Here is a 16961-nt window from a genome sequence, read left to right as displayed (position 1 = left end):
AAATGGCCATAACTTTTGCTTCGGGTATCGAATAACTAATATTATATATGCATTCAGGGTAGAAAAAAATTTCCCTTTCTTTGTTAACTTGCTGAAGCCGGCTGGGGTCTCCCAAACTCCAAAAATCAGCCGTTTACTAAGTTTTTTTATTTTTCAAGTATTATTGTCCTATTTTTCTAAACTTTGCTTAGGTAGTTTTCATAGTTAGACTTTGAATTTTTGTTTCAAATTTTTTGTGCGATCGTTTCATGATTTTAGGGTGTTCCTCACAAAATTTTAGCTTATTTTGATATCATTTGAGTATAGCTGTAGTTTTACCCCCTTGTTAGGTGCTTGTTGAGAAACATATTATTTGCTGCATATAGTGCATGACTAGGGGCAATCCAGGTGATTTATAACCCTTTAATCCTGAAATAGATAGAACCTTTCATAGATTAGTTAGGCATAGTGTGCATCCTGGTCATTTTGTGCATTTTGAGCATTCTAAGCATTCTGTTGAGGGTGATTCTGAATATTCTGATTTTGAGCATTCCACTACTAATTTTCATACTGAGAACATGACTCAACCTCCACCTCGTGAGAGGACTTTTAGGGAGATGACCGCACCTGATTTCACTTATGAAAGCTTGTGCATTCAATATCTTGATGAGGGTGTTCCATATGTTCTCAAGATTGGACTAATACATTTGCTGCCCAAGTTTCATGGTCTTGCAGGTGAAGATCCTTATAAGCATATTAAGGAGTTCCATATTGTTTGTTCCACCATGAAGCCCCCTGATGTCCAAGAAGATCATATCTTTCTAAAGCCTTTTCCTCATTCTCTCGAGGGAGTGGCAAAAGATTGGCTATACTACCTTGCTCCCAGGTCCATTTTCAGTTGGGATGATCTTAAGAGGGTGTTCTTGGAGAAATTCTTCCCTGCATCTAGGACCATTGCCATCAGAAAAGACATTTCAGGCATCAGGCAACTTAGTGGAGAAAGCTTGTATGAGTACTGGGAAAGATTCAAGAAATTGTGTGCAAGCTGTCCTCACCACCAGATTTCTGAGCAACTCCTTCTTCAATATTTTTATGAGGGACTTAGCAACATGGATAAGAGTATGATTGATGCTGCCAGTGGTGGAGCTCTTGGTGATATGACTCCTGCTGAAGCTAGGAATTTGATTGAGAAGATGGCTTCCAACTCCCAACAATTCAGTGCAAGAAATGATGCTATTGTCTTTAGAGGAGTCCATGAGGTGGCCACAGATTCATCTTCATCTACTAAAAATAAAAAGCTTGAAGGAAAACTTGATGCATTGGTCAACCTAGTAACTCAGCTTGCCATGAATTAGAAATCTACCCCTGTTGCAAGAGTCTGTGGTCTATGTTCTTCTACAGATCACCATACAGATCTTTGTCCTTCTTTGTAGCAATCTAGAGTCAATGAGCAACCTGAAGCTTATGCTGCAAACATTTATAATAGACCTCCTCAGCAGCAAAACCAACAACAATAGAATAATTATGACCTTTCAAGCAATAGATACAATCCAGGTTGGAGGAATCATCCAAATATGAGATGGACAAGTACTCCACAACAACAACAGCTTGTCCCTCCCTTCCAAAATGTTGTTGGTCCAAGAAAGCCATATGTTCCTCCTCCAATACAGCAGCAATAGCCACAACAAATACAACAAGCAGCTGAGGCTCCTCCTCAACCTTCCTTAGAAGAATAAGTGAGGCAAATGACCATCCAGAATATGCAATTTCAGCAAGAGACAAGAGCCTCCATTCAGAGTCTGACAAATCAAATGGGGCAGATGGCTACTCAGATGAATCAAGCTCAGTCCCTAAATTCTGACAAATTGCCTTCATAAACTGTGAAGAATCCGAAAAATGTGAGTGCCATCACCCCTAGGTTGTGCAACCAAATTCAAGGGCCTCCACCAGTAGCAGCACTTGCACCTGAACCTGTCAAGCTTCTTTCTACACCTAAAAAAGAGGATGAGATAGTTGCACAAAAGAGAAAGCTTCCTAACAAAAATTTTCATGCAGGTGGACCTTCTTCTAGTAATTCTGACTTACAGTAGCCTCCTATCTCTCTTCCATTCCCACCTAGAGCAATTCCAAACAAAAAAATGGAAGAAGCGAAAAAGGAGATCTTGCAGACCTTCAGAAAAGTAGAGGTGAACATACCTCTGCTAGATGTCATCAAGCAGATTCCAAGATATGCCAAGTTTCTAAAGGAGCTGTGCACCCACAAAAGGAAGCTCAAAGGCAATGAAAGGATTAGCATGCGCAGAAATGTGTCATCATTGATAGGTAAATTTGTTCCTCACATTCCTGAGAAATGTAAGGACCCAGGTACTTTCTGTATACCTTGCATTATTTGGAACAATAAATTTGAGAATGTCATGCTAGATCTAGGAGCATCAATTAGTGTCATGCCTCTGTCCATTTTCAATTCTTTATCTCTTGGACCTTTGCAATCTACAAATGTGGTGATTCATTTGGCAAATAGAAGTGTTGCTTACCCCGCAGGTTTCATAGAGGATGTGCTAGTTCGGGTTGTTGAACTTATTTTTCCTGTTGATTTTTATGTTCTTAATATGGAAGAGGGATTTTCCCATGGTTCAGTTCCAATTATTTTAGGCAGGCCATTTATGAAAATAGCCCGAACCAAGATAGATGTTTATGCTAGCACATTGTTTATGGAATTTGGTGATATTGTTGTTCATTTTAACATTCTTGATGCCATGAAACATCCATCTGAGGATCATTCTGTTTTTCGTGCTGAGATAATTGATCAGATTGTTGATGATTATATGTTTGATTTTGATTCTGTTCTTCATGGTAGGAAACATCCATTTTTATCTGATTTGCATACTTGTCATTCCTTATGCATTGAATCTGAATCTGAGTTTGAATTTGATCTTGTATCTGATTTTTATGCTGAGAATGAATCTGAATTTGAGTATGGTTCTGATTTTCTGGGTGTGGTACCTCTTGATGTTGATTTTTTAGAGTCAGAATGCACTAACCATGTTGCAGGAAGTACATATACTTTTGACTTGCTTTAAGAGGTACAGGCTAAGGAACCTTCCTCTTCTCCTACCCTAGTTCCTCCCACTGTTCAGCCACCACCCACACCAGAGTTGAAGCCTTTACCAGCAACCCTCAAATATGCTTACTTGGAGGACGAGGAAAAATTTCCAGTGATCATCTCTGCCTCCCTTGCTGTTGAGCAAGAGGAGAAGTTGTTGCTAGTTCTCAAGAAGCACAAGAAAGCCATTGGATGGACTTTAGCAGACATTCCTAGTATTAGCTCATCTACCTGCATGCATAGGATACTTTTAGAGGATGGAGCTAAGCCAGTGAGGCAGCCACAGCGACGACTCAACCCCTTCATTCTAGATGTGGTGAAAAAGGAAGTGATCAAGCTCTTACAAGCTGTAATCATCTACCCCATTTCTGACAGCCAGTGGGTGAGCCTAGTCCAAGTGGTTCCTAAGAAGACATGCCTCACAGTAATTAAGAATGAAAGGGATGAGCTTATCCCTACAAGAGTGCTGAACAGCTGGCGAGTCTACATTGATTATAGGAGGCTAAACCAGGTAACCAGAAAAGATCATTTTCCCCTGCCATTCATTGATCAAATGCTTGAGCGCTTGGCAAGTAAGTCTCATTACTATTTTCTTGATGGTTTTTCTGGTTATTTACAAATTCATATTGCTCCTGAGGATCATGAAAAGACCACATTCACCTGTCCCTTTGGCACTTTTGCCTATAGGAGGATGCCCTTTGGCCTATGCAACGCCCCTGGTACCTTCCAATGGTGTATGCTTAGCATTTTCAGTGACTTTTTAGAGACTTGCATAGAGGTGTTTATGGATGATTTTACTATTTATGGATCCTCTTTTGATACATGTTTGGATAGTCTGGATAGAGTTCTTAATTGATGCATTGAAACTAACCTTGTGCTGAATTTTGAAAAATGTCACTTCATGGTAGAACAAGGTATAGTTTTAGGGCATATCATTTCGAATAGGGGCATAGAGGTAGACCCTGCAAAAATAGATGTTATTTCACAATTGCCTTACCCCTCTTGCGTGCGAGAGGTTAGTTCTTTTCTTGGTAATGTAGGGTTTTACAGGCACTTTATCAAAGATTTTAGCAAAGTGGCCCTCCCACTATCCAATCTGCTGCAAAAGGAGGTGTGATGTGCCATCATTTTCTTCTATTTTCTAAACCCTTTTTGCACCATTTTAATTACTGATTGGTCTTAATTGTCAATTAATCAGGCAGTTTTATTATTTGGGCTCATTTGATGTTTTTAATCTAATTTCAGGAATTAATGAAACATTGGGCTTAATCCGGATTTTGGTTATGGACTTGAAGAGGGCAAATAAAGCAGCGCTTACCTTAGTTAATTTCTAATTAGGAAATTTCGCAATTTTATTTTATGTTGTTCAGTGTTTATTTCGTTTTGGGCCAAAGTATTGTAATAGGGCCCAGTGACTTTGAGTGACTCTTTTTAAATAGCAGCCTTGGGATTCGTGCAAGGCATTCTATTATGCTATTCATTATTCAGAGCTTTTGTTTTAGGGTTTTCGTTTTTCTGCTTAATGCTACTGTTCACGTAATGCAATTTTACGTTTTCTGTTTCTAATTACAATTTTGTTCTTGCTTCTTCTTCTACTCTCATTTACGTTTCTGTTTCATCTACGTTTCTGTTCATTTACGTTTTTGTTCATTTACGTTTCTGCTTCATGTTTCATTTGCGTTTTCTGTTTGAATCCATGGAAGGCTAGATTTTCTGGTGTTGTTTCCTTTTGAGGACGAAGCCCAACTCTCTTTGAGGTTTCACTTGTAATGTGGTTCCCTGGAAGTTTTCCCTTCACCAGTTATCCCAAATTCGTGAATATTAATCAGTGCACGCTTCGTGTTCGATTAATTGCCTTTGAGCCTAACTTGCGTTCATGCTTAATGGACGAAGGGCTAACTGGTGTATGTGGTGCCTAATCACGTATTGACAACCCTAAGTTGATTTTCGCTTAGTAAATTGAAATAGGGTTGGATTAAGTGGTTGACTGTTAGGGACGAATTCTCCATAACCCAGGATAAGAGAGTGGCTTCTGAATCAAAGGAAACAACCCGTTTTTAATATTAGTAATTTCATATTCCAGTTTACTTGTTCTGCTTTTTAATCACAAAACAAACAAACCCCCCCAATCGTTACTGTTACTGCAAGTATATTATGAACATTTGGTTTGTCACTGCTCGTTGGGAAATGACCTAGGATCACTTCCTAGTTACTGCATTTTCATGTTTATTTGATTCGGGTACGACCTCGATCAAATTTGGCGCCGTTGCCGGGGAGCAGTGTCCAAAGGTTCATAATAGTTAGCTAGTGTGTGTGTTTAATCCTTTCGTGTTTTATGATTAATTGTTAGTATATGTGTTAGTGTTGTTTAGTGTCTTGGTATTTTGTTTAATGTGTGTTCTGTTTCAGTTTTCCCATTAAGCGTTTCCCCTGTTTCAGTCTTGGGTGTTTTGCTGTGAAGATTGTGCTTGCGGCAAAACAGAGTAGTAGTAGAAATCAATTAGAGACGGATTTTAGCGACCACCCATGCTGAATTATTTGAGATTTTTTGTTTTAGTAGCTAGGGTTGTTATTTTTGGCTGAATTTTTTTGTGGTAACTTCTTTTAATCCATATTTTGTGGGAAAAATAGCTAGAGCCTTTAGTTTGGTCAGATTTGAAAGTTCCAAAAAAACTAGCAAATTTTGTGTTTGTCAAAACTTCAAACGGCCATAACTTTTGCTCCGGTTATCAGAATCGCAATTATTATATATGCATTTGGGGTAGAAAAAAATTTCCTACGCCGTGGTTGTTTTGTGATTTTCGCTTAGTAAATTGAAATAGGGTTGGATTAAGTGGTTGACTGTTAGGGACAAATTCTCCATAACCCAGGATAAGAGAATGGCTTCTGAATCAAAGGAAACAACCCGTTTTTAATATTAGTAATTTCATATTCCAGTTTACTTGTTCTGCTATTTAATCACAAAACAAACAAACCCCCCCAATCGTTACTGTTACTGCAAGTATATTATGAACATTTGGTTTGTCACTGCTCGTTGGGAAACGACCTAGGATCACTTCCTAGTTACTGCATTTTCATGTTTATTTGATTTGGGTACGGCCTCGATCAAGGTGGAGTTTGATTTTGATGACCAATGCAAAGAGGCTTTTGATTGCCTTAAGTTGAGATCAAAAGTGAGTCCACAGATAAGAGCTTCAAGGTCAATTGACACTGGCTGAAACCATTCCTCACAAATCCCTCCTTAGTGGATGTAGTGGTGGAAGAGACCTCCTTACTTCACCTTACTTCTCTTCCGCCATGACTTAGGGATTTTTGTTTTTCTGTTTCCTTCTTTACTTTTATTGCACTTGTCCAAATTTATTGATTGTTTTGATTGTTCTTGATCTTATGATTGTGCTACATTGAGGATAATGTGTTGTTTAAGTGTGGGGGGGGGGGAGATTGTTCTTTCTTTGGGGTTTTCTAGTTTAATTTTCTTAGGTTTTCTAGGTTAATTTTGTTATTTTGGTTTTATGTTTTGTGTACAACATTGCATGTTCTCTTTGAATTATAGGTTATGTACAGGTAATGGGTAATTGTTTTTTAAATAGGAGTTTCTTGGCAATTTGTGAATTGAATCCTTGTTTTTCTCTACATGTCAAGTTAGTTTTGAAAGCTCGAATTGAAAGTGATAGATTTACCCTCGGTGAGAATTTGAGCCATCATCATCTATTTTATTTGGTGTGTTTTGCCCCATTGATTGCTTGCACAATAGCCTTGGCTTTACTCTTGTTGATACTTCTTGCTTCACATGCATGTTGGGAGATGATTTAGGCATTTTGTTCTTATAAGCCTTTAGCCAAATGAGCCTACCTTGAATTAATTCCTTTGATAGCCCCTTTGAGCCTATGTTCCCCTTTCTTTGTTTTGAAGCTCATTACAAGCCTTAAGTGAAAAACCATGATTTCACCCTACCCTTAAGGAATTTTGGAGATTTGGAATTGTTTAGGGAATAAGTGTGAAGGGGGGGGGGGTATGTTTCATTGGATGATATGTTTTTGTTGGCCATGCTTGATGTATATACATATATTGCCTAATTGTTGCTTTATTTTTCAAATACTTTCAATTGCTACTATTCACGTTAAAAAAAAATTGAAAAAAAATTAAAAAAATATAGAAAAAGAATGAGGCTGAATAAATGAGGTCTTGGTTTGAAGACTTGAATTGGTTTGAGGACTCGGTTGATTTTGTTTTGGGTTACTTTTTAGAGCTTAATTTGTAATTTTGGTTTTGGGGTTTATTACTTTTTCTTACTTCCCACTTATTCCCCATTGCTCCTCTATTTCTTTGGGTTTTAGCTACCATCCCATACTTTCATCTACCTTGTCCTTGGCCCCATTACAACCTTAAAAGACCTTTTGATCCTCATGTGCATGTGCTTGTGATGTGTTTGTCAATTTTAGAGTTTTGCCAAGTCTATGTGGTGTTTGTTTTCATGGGTGCTCTGAAAGTAAACAGTAGCCTAGACACTTGAGGGATAGAGTGCATATCTTGTGAGGCTTTATCACTTTTCATTCTTGAGCTGATTTACTATCTTGCCATGTTTGAGATGCTTGGATGATTTTCATGACGGCCTTGACTCTTTAACTCTTTACGTGTTGCATGTTACCCATTCTTTTCATTCCTTGAGATTCATTGAGAAATATGTAATTGTTATTGTGTCTGTTTGTTTCTCTTTAATGTCTCTGGATTTGTCCCTTGCTTTGTTTTTTGATTTTGCCCAGGAGTGCAAAAGGCTAAGTGTGAGGGGATTTGATGTATCATTTGGGCCTACTGGATTAATTTTGTGTTTTTAATTTAATTTCAGGAGAATTATAAGTAATTGGGCTTGAATCCGGAATTGGGCTTGGACTTGAAGAGAGCAAACAATTTTATTCTACCAAATCTTATCTTATCTAGATTTTATCTCATCTAGATATTATTTCATCTAGATTTTATCTTATCATATCTAGATTTTATCTCATCTAGATATTATTTTATCTAGATCTTATCTTATCTTATCTAGACTTTATTTCATCTAGATATTATTTCATCTAGATTTTATCTTATCTTATCTTATCTAGATTTTATTTTATTTATGGGCTTGGACTTAAAACAGATTTGTAAGCTTTGGGGCTAAGAACTATATAACAACACCAAGGTTCTAGTTTTAAGCTCTCTCTCTCTCTCCCTCTCTCTCTCGTTTTAGTTTTTTTGTTTTGGAGAATAATTCTAGTTTTCTACTACAATTTCGTTTGCTATTGATTAATGGAAGGCTAAGTCTCTAGCGTTGTTTTCTCTTGAGGATCAAGCACAGCTCTCTTTGAGGTTTTATTATTACTATTGCATTCTGCTTAGTTTTTCCTCTTCACCAATCACTCTGTATTTGTTGCTATTAATCCATGCATGCTTAGTGCTTGATTAATTGTCTCTGCGCTTAATTTACGTTCATGCTTAATGATCAGTTTCGTTCATGATTAATTGGTGTATGTGTTGCTTAATCACATAATGAATGCCTTATGTTAAATTTCGCTTAGTAATTTAATTTAGGGTTGGATTAAGTGGTTGAACTGATAAAGGATAAATCCTCGTAACCTAGGATAAGAGACTTGCTTATGAATCAAGGGGAAACAACGTGTTTTAATTCTGATATTTTATAATTGAAATTTACTTGCTGTTTAATTTACAAAAATAAATAACCCCCCCTCCCCCAATTCGTTACTGTTTTATTACAATCTGTCATGAACGTTTGGTTGACCATCGCTCGTTGGGAGACGACCTAGGATCACTTCCTAGATACTACATTTTTAATGTTTATTTGATTCGGGTATGGCCTACAAAGCCATATAGCTTGACCCGTTGCTTCAGCAGCTGCCACGTACTCTGCTTCTGCTGTTGATTGTGCTACTGTAGCTTGCTTCTTCGCGCCCAAGAGAACATTCCTGATCCTAGTGAGAAAGCATAGCAAGAGGTACTATTCATGTCATCTGCCGAACTTGCCCAATCACTGTCGGTGTAACCAAGTAATTCAAAGTTGGTTTCGGTAGTATACCATATACTGAACTCTTTTGTTCCTTGTAGATACCTCAAAATTCTTTTTCCTGCTCCAAAGTGTATTTGACTTGGGCTTTGCATGAATCTTGATAGAAGACTTGTAGCATACATTATGTCAGGCCGTGTGGCTGCAAATATAGGAGGCTTCCAATTTAACTTCAGTATTTGGATGTGTCACAACCTACCCTTCGGCAGGTGGGCGACGCGGGGGCTCACGGGTGCGTCTTCCACGAAAGGAAAATGCGTGGAGTCCCCACCAACGTTTATTCGAGGAAAACATTGGAAAAACCGGAAAGGTGTGGTCTACGAACTTTAATCGTGAAAGGTTCGGGAGTTGTTTTTACGCACGGAGAAGGTATTAGCACCCAACGCGTCCGTCACAAAGGACGACAGCCTTTAATCAAGTGTGCAAATATGACTTCAAAATGTTTTATTTTCCATTTTTTTATGTCTTTTTGTGTTTTTATGCTTTTTGTGTTTTTTTTTGTATTTTTTTATCTTTTTGTGGTCGACAAGGGTGTTTTCCTCGCTCCTACGTATCCTCAATTGCGATGAGAAAATCAGACCTACGTAGTTCTTTGCAAAAGCGGTAAAGTTATGGGTTGATTTTATGATTTTGAACGGTCCATGTTAACCGATAAAAGCAAAGAGGATCGTTTAAGGCATTGGACCTTGAAATGGTTTTGAGTGACTTTTGCGGACGAAGCTTGATTTGTGAGTTGATTTTAGCCTTAGTTTCATTTTGGTTATTAGTTAATTCATTCAAGGAAACTTCCAAAGAAAAACGTCTGATTGATTTTTTTGATTATTTTATTCAAAGATATTTTGATTATTTTATTATAAATTTTCAAGATATTTTGATTATTTTATTATTATTTTACCTTTTTTTGGTTTAACCGTGGTTACAACGTGAACAATCGGTTGGATTTTATTTTAACAGTAATTAAACGATATTACAACTCAAATGATCGGTTAAAATTCATTTTATTATTTATTAGGTGAGAAAACGGCTTAAATAAATGGTTAAAGCACGTTAAAAAAAGGGTACATAAAACAAACGAAATGAAAATAAAAGTATGCGAAAAAAGTGGGGACCACTAAAGGTGCATAGAATGAATTGAAAGATTCGATTTCAGAAACTTATCAGTTGAAGACCGAAGAACGACGAAGAACGATGAAGAATAGTGAAGAATCTTCACGAAATCGCTCACGGAAACATCTCAGAAGCGTTACAGAAGCACCTCGGCTTGGTTTTTTTTCACGGAAATTTTTTTCCTCACTAATTTCGAGAGAATCCTCAAATAACAGAAGGGCTGAACAATTTACCGCCTTCTGTTGGAACCCCTTGGAAGGCCAAGAGGGCCTGGTTTCTATTTGCACCCCCTTTTTACTAAATACATCCCCCTTTTGTGTTTTTTTGCTGATTCCTTTCCGAAACGTTACAGAACTTTTTATGGATTACGTAACGACACCCATTTTCTTTCCAGAATGTTGCGAAACTTTACGGATTACGCCACGATGCTCTTTTTGACTTCTGGAACATTGCGAAACTTTATGGATTACGCAACAACGCTCTTTTTCCTTCCGGAATGTCGCGAAACTTTACAAATTACCTAACGACGGGTGTTAAGTACCTTGAAGCGGTCAAGCAAAGGTTGCATGCCACCAAACAATGGTCCCCGAACGAAATTAGGGTATAACAGTTGCCCCTCTTTACTTATCTTTTATTGGAGATAAAAGCGAAGTAAAGATAAGACACTAATTTCGTTCGAGCGGAACATCATTTGGCCGATCAATATCCCAACCAGCGGAACCTGTCATTCAGAAAGAAAAGAAAAGACATCAGAAGCGTCAACAAAACTTCAGTGTCTTGAAAGCGATAAAGTGGGATAACCATGACGTTTCCCCACGCTATCGAACTTGATCGTCCCCACCTAGCAAAGAAGAATCTGGTGCGTCATCGGGCTTGAATGTCTTCGGACGACGAGAGTAAAAACCTGCAAAATTTTTTAGAATAATCAGAATCGGACTACCAACATCATCCTGATACTGTCGAACTCATTCGCCTCGGTTGACGAAAGGTATGGACAAACCATAAGGTATCTTCGCCTGCCACCTGACTCGCTGTCCATGGATGACAAAAGGTGCAGAAGACGACGTTAGTCTCTGCACGTCAACGGGCTCGTTTGCTCCTGGTTGACGAAAGGTGCGAATAACCATACGGTACCCCCGCTTGCCACCTAACTTCCCGGGTCACGGTTAAATAAAATCGTTTGTGCGGATAACCACTTGGGCATCTCTGAATGTCACCTGACTTCACGGGTCAGGATGACAGAAACCGTTTGTATGGATAACCGCTTGGGTATCTCCGTATGTCACCTGACTTCACAGGTCAGGATGACAAAAACCGTTTGTACGGATAACCGCTTAGGTATCTCCGTACGTCACCTGACTTCACGGGTCAGGATGACCGAAGGTGTGGAAGACGACGTAAGTCTCCGCGTGTCAACGGGTTTGTTTGCTCCTGATTGACAAAGGGTGCAGAAGACGATGTTAGTCTCTGCATGCTACCGGACTCTGAGTCTGACGGATAGCGAAAGAGTGTTTATATGGATAACCACTTGGGTATCTCCGCTTGCCACCTAACTTCACGGGTTAGGATCAACAGAAATCATTTGTGCGGATAACCACTTGGGAATCTCCGCATGTCATCGGACTCACAGGTCACGATAGCAAAAGGTGGGGTGGTCAACAAAAGTGAGGCTCTTGCTCCTACGTATCCTCAATTGCGATGAGGAAATCAGACCTACGTAGTTCTTGCAAAAGTGGTGTGAGACTAAAATAGTCTCTATCGGAAGATGCTGACATCTTTGGAAAGGGTGCAGATGACCACATTGGTCTCTGCTTGTCAACCGAACTTGGGGTCTCCGAATGACAAGGTGCGGATAACCTTAAGGTGTCTCCGCATGCCACCGGACTCGTCAAGGTAACAAAAGGTGGGGTGGTCGACAAAAGCGAGGCTTTTGCTCCTACGTATCCTCAAATTGTGATGAGGAACTCAGACCTATGTAGTTCTAGCGAAAGTGGTGTGAGACTAAAATAGTCTCTACCGGAAGATGCTGACATCTCCAGAAAGGGTGTAGATGACCACATTGGTCTCTACTTGTCAATCGGACTTGAGGTCTCTGAATGACGAGGTGCGAATAATCGTAAGGTGTCTCTGCATGCTACAGGACTCTCGGGTCGCGGTAACAAAAGGTGGGGTGGTCGACAAAAGCAGGGCTTTTGCTCCTACATATCCCCAATTTGTGATGAGGAACTCAGACTTACATAGTTCTTGACTTTGTGAGACTAAAATAGTCTTGGTGTTTTTTCACTAAAATGTGAATATGCTTTAGTAAAGAAACAAAGCCTTCAACTGATCAGAGCAACATATGATTTTTTGATGAAAAACAATGTGTCTATTGGGGAAGGAGAGTATGCTGATGAAATTTTCTCATAACCATAATGAGTTTTTGGATGTTAGCGTTTCGTTTCTATATGACCATTTAGAGGAAACACTAGGTCCAACAAAATAGAAGAAAATCACTCGAAGTGTATCAATCTCACACAAATAAGTGTTTTATCCTAATTTTGAACCATAGATATGTCATGACTTGATTTTGCAAATCATTTCATATCAAATCAAAGATTACATGCGCGATCATGGATCAATAGGAATTTTTCGGGAATGGTGTTTTTGTGAGGAATTTGGCTCTGAGTGTTTGGGCTTTTTCCTTTTCTGTTTTTGTTTAGTGCGAGGCGAGAAAGCCATCGACGCATAGGATTTTTGGTTGACAATCAAAGGGAGAGAACCACTTCAAGTCGTGGTTTCCTTTCTTTCCTTATTTGGTGGTGACAATTCTGTACTGTTCATATATTTGTCTGGTCCAAAGACCTTTCTGCATATTTGTTTTGTTTTCTTCGGATTTTTTTTATCGAGAATTTTCTTTCTTTTTTGCTTTCTCCCAATCTTTGATTGGGAGTTTTCTTCTTTTGCTTTATCTCAATCTTTGATCGGGAACCTTTTTTTTTCTTCTGAGGGCAAGGATGGGCATTCTCACCCTGGGTCAAGGTTTACGGTGAGTTGGGATTTTGGCTCAAGGCTTGTAGAACGGTTGGACATGATATATGTTAGAGTGTTGGTTTGGCCAGCGGTTCAGGGATAAAGGGGATGTCCCATATTATTTCCATGGCACACATGCAACAATGATGATTATGAAGTTTTATGCAAAACTGGTCATGCATGCACCCATGTGGACACTCAAGCATCAAGTTTTTAGGGTCATGTGACACTAGGGCTCAGGATTCATTTTTTCCTATTTAAGTCAACCCAGTGTTTCCAAAATATGCTCCTTTATCAATTCATGCATTCATCCGAGTCCATTATGGGTGTTCGGGAAAATTTTCACAGCATTCACCCTTCAGTTGTATACACATTTTTTTTTAAAAAAAAAACCCTTCGTTTCAATCGGTGAATCTTTTTTCAAAGAAAAGCTGGAAGTTATTTCCTTTCAGAAGCGTGCTGGCTTTTCAGCCAAAAGATTTATTTTTGTTTTTGTTTGTTTTTGTTTTTTTTACCATGAGGTATTTTGCTACCTAAACATGTATATTTTTGTGAGGTATTTTTGCTATATACATACGTATCCAAGGTATCTTGCTACCTAAACATATATATATATATATATATATATATATATATATTGTGAGGTATTTTTTTGCTACCTAATTTACATACATGCATATCTAAGGTATTTTCGCTACCTAAACACACATACATATATTTTGTGAGGTATGACTACCTTTCGAGCTTGTGCTTGTTTTATTTAAATTCCTAGGATCATGAGCAACTAGGTGTGTCCTACTATGACTTGAGAAACAAAGGTGATCAAATAACAAGCAAAAATTTAAAAGGTACTAGGTTGCCTCCTAGTAGCGCTTCTATAACGTCTTGAGCTGGATGCATGATGACTTGTCGGTCACGGACCTAGTACTTTTGCTTACCTTTGGCTTTGGACTTGGTCGCCTGCTGATCGGCCACAGGTCGTAGGCAACGCTCCAGCCTTTGTAGATGAGCTGAGGGGCTCTGGAGGTGGCGGCAGTGCGTCTATTTCCCGTTGTCGGCCATCCCCAGGCTGCTATGGTGTCTTGCTCTGCGCCTGTCTGGGGGCGCAGTACTTCTTGATGAAAGCTTGGTTAGTAGGGGGCCTGATGACCTTGCTAGGAGCGACGGGCACTCTATAGAACTGACAGAGGCCCATAATCAGAGCTAGAAACCCCAAGACCCTGTTGGACTTCTTTGGGTCCACTGGGTGTCTTGCGGGCACAAAAATCAGTTAAGAGAAGTGCATACTTACCTATGTCATGACGACACAGACCAACTGATACTTTCGTAGGGGAAGATCGGAATTGTAGTCACTGGGCAGAATGTTGCTAAGTAGCAACATCATCCATATCTATGTAAGAGTGGTCATGTTGGTGCGCATGATCCGCACTCGTCTCTTTGCAACGACACTGGTGCAATCTTGCCCCGATATGCATAGTAGTTGTGCGATAGCCTCCCTCTCTGGTTGTGCTCGCATAATTGGTCACCCTCCAATATCAAGGGGTGGCCCAGGAACTGATAAAAGCAAACTACTAGCCCCTAACCCAGGAGTGCAGGCCTCGATTAAGCATTAAGGGCGGAGGACCTTGAGTTCTCTGAAGGCGGAGATGTGGAGCCCTCTGAAGGCGAGGGCGTGCAACCCTCTGAAGGTGAGGACGTGTAGTCCTCTAAAGGAGAGGGCGTGCAACCCTCTAAAGGTGAGGTCATGCAACCCTCTGACGGTGAGAACGTGTAGCCCTCTGAAGGTGAGGGCGTGTAGCCCTCTCAAGGTGAGGACATGTAGTCCTCTGAAGGCGAGGACGTGTAGTCCTCTGAAGGTGAGGACGTGTTGTCCTCTAAAGGTGATGACGTGTAGTCCTCTGAAAGTGAGGGCGTGTAGCCCTTTGAAGGTGAGGACGTGTAGTCCTCTGAAGGCGAGGACGTGTAGTCCTCTGAAGTAGAGGACGTGTAGTCCTCTTAAGGCGAGAGCGTGTAGCCCTCTGAAGGCGAGGACGTGTAGTCCTCTAAAGGTGAGGGCGTGTAGCCCTCTGAAGGTGAGGACCTGTAGTCCTTTGAAGGTAAGGATGTGTAGTCCTCTGAAGGTGAGGACGTATAGCCCTTTGAATTTGAGGACGTGTAGTCCTTTGAAGGTGAGGACGTGTAGTCCTCTGAAGGCGAGGACGTGTAGTCCTCTGAAGGTGAAGGCGTGTAGCCCTACGAAAGCGAGGGCGTGTAGCCCTCTGAAGGTGAAGACGTGTAGTCCTCTGAAGGCGAGGACATGTAGTCCTTTGAAGGTGAGGGCGTGTAGCCCTCTGACGGTGAGGACGTGTAGTCCTCTGAAGGTGAGGACTACGAGGATGTGTAGTCCTCTGAAAGTGAGAGCGTGTGGCCCTCTGAAGGTGAGGACGTGTAGTCCTCTGAAGCTGGGGACATGTAGTCCTCTGAAGGAGAGGGCGTGCAGCCCTTTGAAGGCGAGGACATGTAGTTCTCTGAAGGCGAGGACGTGTAGTCCTCTGAAGGTGAAGGCGTGTAGCCCTACGAAGGCTAGGGCGTGTAGCCCTCTGAAGGTGAGGACGTGTAGTCCTCTGAAGGCAAGGACATGTAGTCCTCTGAAGGTGAGGGCGTGTAGCCCTCTGAAGGTGAGGACTACGGGGACGTGTAGTCCTCTGAAAGTGAGGGCGTGTGGCCCTCTGAAGGTGAGGACATGTAGTCCTCTGAAGCTGAGGACATGTAGTCCTCTGAAGGTGAGGGCGTGCAGCCCTCTAAAGGCGAGGGCGTTTAGCCCTCTGAAGGCGAGGGCGTCTAGCCCTCTAAAGGCAAGGGCGTGCAACCCTCTAAAGGCAAGGATGTGTAGTCCTCTGAAGGCGAGGGCGCGTAGCCCTTTGTTAGGTGAGGACGTGTAGTCCTCTGAAGGCGATGGTGTGTAGCCCTCTATAGTTGAGGACACGTAGTCCTCTAAAGGTGAGGGTGTGTAGCCCTCTGAAGGAGAGGATGTGTAGTCCTCTGAAGGTGAGGGCATTTAGCCCTATGAAGGCGAGGGCGTGTAGCCCTTTGAAGGTGAGGACGTGTAGTCCTCTGAAAGCGAGGACGTGTAGTCCGCTGAAGGTGAGGGCGTGTAGCCCTTTGAAGGTGAGTACGTGTAGTCCTTTAAAGGTGAGGACATGTAGTCCTCTGAAGGCGAGGACATGTAGTCCTTTGAAGGTGAGGACGTGTAGTCCTCTGAAAGTGAAGGCGTGTAGCCCTCTGAAGGCGAGGACGTGTAGTCCTCTGAAGGTGAGGGCATTTACCCCTATGAAGGCGAGGGCGTGTAGCCCTTTGAAGGTGAGGACGTGTAGTCCTCTGTAGGGGAGGACGTGTAGTCTGCTGAAGGTGAGGGCGTGTAGCCCTTTGAAGGTGAGTACGTGTAGTCCTTTAAAGGTGAGGACATGTAGTCCTTTGAAGGCGAGGACATGCAGTCCTCTAAAGGCGAGGACATGTAGTCCTTTGAAGGTGAGGACGTGTAGTCCTCTGAAGGTGAGGATGTTTAGTCCTCTGAAGCTGAGGACGTGTAGTCGTCTGAAAGCTAGGGCATGTAGCCTTCTGAAGGCGAGGACTTATAGTCCTCTGAAGGCAAGGACGTGCAGTCCTATGAAGGCCAGGACGTGCAGTCCTCTGAAGGCGAGGGCGTGTAGCCCTCTGAAGGTG

The 16961-nt window shown here is 41.1% G+C and overlaps 1 protein-coding gene and 1 non-coding gene across 2 annotated transcripts in view; one reads left to right on the top strand and one right to left on the bottom strand.

Moving 5' to 3' along the window:
- The window catches only part of LOC114416070 (translation initiation factor IF3-4, chloroplastic-like), a 53121-nt gene that overhangs the window by 9705 nt on the left and 26455 nt on the right, over nucleotides 1–16961 (top strand). The window lies entirely within an intron of this gene.
- On the bottom strand, nucleotides 936–1042 carry LOC114417508. Its single transcript, XR_003667772.1, has one exon. It is a non-coding gene; the product is annotated as a small nucleolar RNA R71 (small nucleolar RNA).

Source organism: Glycine soja, chromosome 6, assembly GCF_004193775.1.
Source record: "Glycine soja cultivar W05 chromosome 6, ASM419377v2, whole genome shotgun sequence".
NCBI classification, from domain to species: Eukaryota; Viridiplantae; Streptophyta; class Magnoliopsida; order Fabales; family Fabaceae; genus Glycine; species Glycine soja.
This window is presented reverse-complemented; position numbering and strand designations above follow the sequence as displayed.